Consider the following 7,061-nt stretch of genomic DNA (forward strand, 5'->3'; position numbering starts at 1 on the left):
ATGTTCTTAGCCTATCCCTTTTAATTGATATCTTTTGTGAAACAATATAATTATTTTTTTATAATTTGTCCAAAATAATTTAAAGGTCGATCTCTTTGCACTTTGTCAGGAGCTATAACCAAGCCATGAGCAGTTAAAGTTTGAATAGTATCATACAACAAATCATCTAGTATAGCAGAATTTTTATGAGCCAATAATATATTATCCATATAATGAATTATATATGCAGTAGCATATTTTTTTCTTATTATTTGTATAGCCTTATCGACAAATTTTTGACATAATGTAGGAGAATTTTTCATCCCTTGTGGTAAAGTGACCCACTGATACCTTCTATAAGGTTGTTTAAAATTTGATGATGGCACACTGAAAGCAAAATGCTCACAGTTTGCAGGATCCAATTTTATAGTAAAGAAACAATCTTGTAGATCTATAATAATGACTTTCCATCCTTTAGGAACAGCAACCGGAGATGGCAGTCCAGGTTGCAAAGGACCCATGTCCTTCATAACTGCATTGACTGCTCTTAAATCTTGTAAGAGCCTCCATTTACCTGATTTTTTCTTTATAACAAATACTGGTGTATTCCAAGGACTTTTTGATTTTACTAAATGCCCTTTTTCTAGTTGTTCTTGTACTAGCTGCTCAAGAACCTGTATTTTTTTTTTTTGTTAGGGGCCACTGACTCACCCACACAGGTTTTTGAGTCAGCCATTTTATTTTATTTGTTACCAAATTTTTTGCAGTGTCCCCTATATAAAATGCTGTTTATTTAAATTGTCTGTTGTTACCAATTTTACTTCCATTGCGTCCAAGAAATCTCTTCCCCATAGTGTAAATGGTAAAGAAGGAAGAACATAAGGCTGTATATAACCTTCCTTACCCTCACATGTCCATTTTAGCATTGCTGAACTTTGCAGGACACCATTAGCTGTCCCCAAGCCCAACAATGAAGAGCCTGTCCGATGTACTGGCCAGGCGGAAGGCCAATCCGAGGAAGCTATACATGTTCTATCCGCTCCGGTGTCAAGGAGCCCTTTAAATTTTCTGCCATTGAGAGACACGACTTTAAATGGACGCTGGCCAAGATCTTGCATTAAAAATACACCCTTATCAGTGCTGCCAAACTGGACTTGGCCCCTGCTTTTTTGTAGAATCCTGTTTGACAGGTTTACATAAGGCATTAACAAGGGCTGAGCTATTCTCTGCCCTTTATGAATTTGAATGGTCTCTTTTAGAGGTCTGATCATTATCTTTATGTCTGCTTCAGTGTCCGCGTCTAAGACACCAGGAAGTACTTTAAAATTTTTTGTATAATTGGAGCTTCTGCCAATTATTAATCCGACTGTCTGAGGCAACAAAGTTTCTTTTACATTAGTAGGAACTAGAGTCACCCCATCCCATTTGGACACAATAATATCTTTTGAACTAGCCAAATCCAGCCCTGCACTCCCTGGAGTTGCCCTAGGCAAATTATGCACAGTAAATTTCGGGGCTTTAGGATTTAATTGATGTTTCTGCCCTGCTGACTCCTCTCCCTTTGGTGTGGGGCTAGGAGACCGCCCCTCACCTAGTTTTTTGTTTCCTCCTATTTCTCCTTTTCCTTATTTAAAGGAGTCCCATCTTTATGGAATTTGGACTTACACTCACTTTTCCAATGTTTTCCCTTCTTACACCGAGGACACAGCCCCGGCGGCCCTTGCTTCTTAGCATCCTCCTTAGGATGTTTGTATTCCCTTTGCATATGCCCTGGTTGACCACAGTTATAACAAACATCCATAGATGATGATTTGGCGCCTCCTCTGTATGTTTTCTTAACATATGCACTGAACTTTTGACCTTTCATAGCTGCAGCATAGGCCATTCCCTGGACTATAGCTGGTGAGGCATCTAAACATGCTTTTACATAATCTTGAATAGTTCCTGTCTTTCTAATAGGCTGAATTAAATCCTGACACAATGGATTAGCATTTTCCCAGGCCATCCTCGTTACTGCTTCTTCTAATCTGGAAATGAAATCCTGATAAGGCTCTTCCGTTCCCTGTCTAATACCTGCCAATGTTCCTGGTTTGGTTCCTGTAGGGGGAATGTTACGCCAAGCGTATATTGCATTGTTTGTTATTAACTTTAAAATGTCTTTTGGAATTTTTTGCTGAGCATTTAAGGGGGCATATTACCCTGACCCCATAAGCATAGACATTGTAGGCTTAGGGCCTCTTTTCTTGATACTTTGGTTAATAGTTTCTTTACACTTATCCTCATACTCTGTTCTCCAAAGGATAAAATCCCCAGGATTAAGAGTAGCCTTAGCTGTTTGCATCCAATCATAAGGGGTCAGCCATAAGCTGGCTATCATGTCCACAATTTGTAAAGTGTAAGGCGTGGTAGCACCACTAGTTTTTACCGCACTCTGAAGTTCTTTGAGCGTTTTTAAAGGTAGAGGCTCCCAGGTAGGTTCTTCATCATTTTCAGAGGTCTCCACAACAGGAAAGATGCCAAAGGCAACATCCCCATTTTTTCGAGCCTCAGCTATGGCACCTTTAAAGCCCATTGGAGGAGGGGTAATGGAGGAGGGCGCCTTCTAGGCTTGGAAGGCTTCCTCAAGAACGATTGCATAGGGATTTGAGGAGGCCTGCGATGATCTCTATAATCATCCTCCTCGTCCTCCTCTCGTTCTTCATCCTCCAGTTTTTTTCCAATTTACCTTGTTATAATCATCATCTTTCTTCTCATCCTTTTTTTATGGCATTATACACCATAGGAGGTGCAGAAGCCATCAAAGGAGTACACTGCCTGGGACCCCCTGGACCACAATCCGGTATTTTATAATCTGTAGTTTCTCCTGTATCAGAGGCTGTCTCACGGCACAAGCCTTCAAACGGCGTGGTTTCCGCCAAAAGTTCTCTAATTTGGTACCAAAGTTGATATGCTTGTGGGGGCAAGGTATTTTCCCCTTGGTTTTGCACATACCTACGCATTTCTTTGCCAACCTTTTTCCAATCTTCTAAGATTAAAGAGCCTCCCTCCAGGAACCAAGGACTAACCCTTCTGAGAAAAAAAGTAAAAGTTTTTACTGTTTTTACCGAGACAGGAAATCCAGATTTAGTCAGCATTTTCCGTAGCATGACAACTAGCATTTTTTCATTCTTGGTAAAAGCGTGCCCCATGGTTGCCTAGATTACTTACTCTTAACCGGTGATCCTTTACCGGCGGGACTGAAGTTCCCTGGTAAGATCCGTTCCTGTTCTGAAGAAAGAAAGAGAAAGATTACCTGTCCTTCAAGTCCCTGTTCGGGCGCCACCTGCCGCGGACCGGCTCTCGCGGAGACACCGACCGAGGGAGAATGAGGGGCGAAGGCTCTTAGGAGAATCAGGAATCGGCGGGGAAATGACAGACAGACACACACGTTATGAGTATGCTGCTGCGATTTATTGTAGTAAGGCTTGGGTTTATATAGTAAAGGACAATGCTACAGGCAAATGTTAAACTTTTATCACAAAGGTTGACAAAATGAGTTAAAACAATGATGTCATATGAGTGGTTTTATGAGGAACATAGTGGGGGCATTGTTTTTAGACAATTTACTGAGAATGAGAATTGACCTTTGGCTTAGTTTTGTTTTTTGAACTGTTTAGGGGAATTACTGCCCAAAGTTTTGCTTGCCTTTTAGATATTTGGAGATAACTTTTGAGCAATCTTAACATTTCTCTGTCACTATAATGGGAACCTAATGATATGTTTTGACTTGCATTCCTGGCTTCCACGTAAATAGTTTTAGTAAACGGAGAGATAAAGATTGTTTGAATTTCTCCATAATCTTATGGGAAACGTTAACTTCTTTTTCTTGATTTTCTTGTTTCTGGTAATTGTGAGAGTAAGCAGTAAAGTGTAAACACAGCAGGTAGATAATGTATAATGAGATCATCAGCAGAGCAGGGACACAGTGTCCCCAGAGTCAGCAAGGACATGTCTCCGGCTTTCCTCATGTGAGTCGGGGGTCATTACAACCACGGACTGCACAGGAACCGCCTGAGGTCCCACTCCACAGAGCTCTAACCTCAACCCTGCAGCCTTAGACCCCCAACACAGCAACATCTTGCTACGTGGGTATCACAGCTGTGGGCAAGGCAGAACTGCGGCAAACAAACATGATATTTCTGTTTGTATCGATGATATTTTATGCACTTGCCTAAGGAAAATATGTTGCTTTTCTCCAAAACCATTTTTACTGTGATTTTCTCGGTCCATTACATACGAATTCCAAACCACTTTCTCCGTAAATGACTGGTTGTGATTTGGCTAACTCAATCCGAGATATTGCTACAGACGCTGTGTTTGTGTTTTCCGGATATTATCCACGGACTTTATTGTTTTGAATGTTTTCTATCAGGGAACATTTAATTTTGTGCTTGCAAATACTAATTGGTTCCACATGGAGACACCAGCTCTACATATTTGCATTTTCTAAGGAGAAAGCTAGAGGAACTGCGGCAAACATGATATTTCTGTTTGTATCGATGACATTTTATGCACTTGCTTAACGAAAATATGTTGCTTTTCTCCAAAAACATTTTTACTGTGATTATATGGGTGCATATTATACATATTGCAAACCACTTTCTCCGGATATGACTGGCTGAAACCAGAAATATCCGGTTGTGTTTTGGCTAACTAAATCCAAAATATTGCTACAAACTCTGTGTTTGTGTTTTCTCGATATTATCGATGGATTTTATTGTTTGAATATTTTTATCAGAGAACATTTATTTTTGTACCGTAAAAACACTAATTGGTTCATCATGAGGACCCCAGCTCTACACATTCGTATTTTCTAGGGAGAAAGCTAGAGGAACTGTGGCAAACAAACATGATATTTATGTTTGTGTAGATGATGTTTTATGCACTTGCCTAACGAAAAGACTTTGATTTTCTCCAAAACAATTTTTACTATGATTTTCTCAGTCCATAGCATATGAATTCCAAACGATTTTGTCCGGATATGACTGGATGAAACCGGAAATATACGGTTTTGTTTTCGCTAACTCAATCCCAGATTTTGCTACAGCCTCTGTGTTTCTGTTTTCTGGATATTATCCCCTGACTTTATTTTTTTGAATGTTTTGTATCAGGGAACATTTAATTTTGTGCTGCGAAAAACTAGTTGGTTCCACATTGAGACACCAGCTCTACATATTGGTATTTTCTAGGGAGAAAGCTAGAGGAACTGCGACAAACAACCATGATATTTCTGTTTGTATTGATGATATTTTATCTACTTGCCTAATGAAAAGACTTAACTTTTCTCCAAAACCATTTTTACTGTGAATTTCTCGGTCCATTGCATACAAATTCCACACCACTTTGTCCAGATATAACTGGATGAAACCGGAAATATCTGGTTTTGTATTGGCTAACTCAATCCCAGATATTGCTACAGCCTCTGTGTTTGTGTTTTCCAGATATTATCTATGGACTTTATTGCTTTTTATTTTTTTTTCAGGGAACATTTAATTTTGTGCTTGGAAACACTAATTGGTTCCACATGGAGACACCAGCTCTACACATTCGTATTTTCCAGGGAGAAAGCTAGAGGAACTGTGGCAAACAAACATAGTATTTCTGTTTGTATAGATGACATTTTATGAACTTGCCTAACGAAAAGACTTTTTCTCAAAAACCATTTCTACTGTGATTTTCTTGGTATATGCATACGAATTCCAAACCACTTTATCCGGAAATGACTGGAGAAACCAGAAATATCCGGTTGTGTTTTGGATAACTCAACCGCAGATATTGTTACAGCCTCTGTGTTTGTGTTTTCCAGATATTATCGATGGAATTTATTGTTTTGAATATTTTTATGAGGGACCATTTCAGTTTATACCATAGAAACACTAATTGGTTCATCATGGGGACACCAGCTCTACACATTCGTATTTTCTAGGGAGAAAGCTAGAGGAACTGCGAAAAACAAGCATGATATTTCTGTCTGTCTAGATGACATTTTATGCACTTGCCTAACGAAAAACTTTGCTTTTCTCCAAAACCATTTTACAGTGATTTTCTCGGTACATTGCATACAAATTCCACACCAGTTTTTCCGCTTATGACTGCATGAAACTGGAAATATCCGGTTTTGTTTTGCCTAACTCAATCCCAGATATAGCTACAGCCTCTGTGTTTGTGTATTCCTGATATTATCCACAGATTTTATTGTTTTGAATGTTTTTTATCAGGGAAAATTTAATTTTGTACCGTTGAAACACTAATTGTTTACACATAAAGAAACCAGCTCTACACATTCGTATTAGCTACGGAGAAAGCTAGAGGAACTGCGACAAACCAACGTGATATTTTTTTTTGTATAGATGACATTTTATGCACTTGCCTAACGAAAAGACTCTGCTTTTCTCCAAAACCATTTGTACTGTCATTTTCTCAGTCCATTGCATAGGAATTCCACACCATTTTGTCCGGATATGACTGGATGAAACCAGAAATATCCGTTTTTGTGTTGGCTAAATCAATCCCAGATATTGCTACAGCCTCTGTGTTTGTGTATTCCTGATATTATCCACGGACTTTATTGTTTTCCATGTTTTTTATCAGGGAAGATTTAATTTTGTGCTTGGAAACACTAATTGGTTCCACATGAAGACACTTGCTCTACATATTTGTATTTTCTAGGGAGAAAGCTAGATGAACTGTGGCAAAAAAACATGATATTTCTGTTTGTATCGATGATATTTTATCTGCTTGCCTAACGAAAACACTTTGCTTTTCTCCAAAACCATTTTTACTGTGATATTCTCGGTCTATTGCATACGAATTCCACACCAGTTTGTCCGGATATGACTGGATGAAACCAGAAATATACCGTTTTGTTTTGGCTAACTCAATCCCAGATATTGCTACAGCCTCGGTGTTTGTGCATTCCTGATATTATCCACAGAGTTTATTGTTTTGAAGGTTTTTTACCAGGGAACATTTAATTTTGTGCTGCAAAACACTAGTTGGTTCCACATTAAGACACCAGCTCTATACATTCGTATTTTTTGGGA

This window comes from Lepus europaeus, unplaced genomic scaffold (assembly GCF_033115175.1).
Source record: "Lepus europaeus isolate LE1 unplaced genomic scaffold, mLepTim1.pri SCAFFOLD_37, whole genome shotgun sequence".
Lineage (NCBI taxonomy): Eukaryota > Metazoa > Chordata > Mammalia > Lagomorpha > Leporidae > Lepus > Lepus europaeus.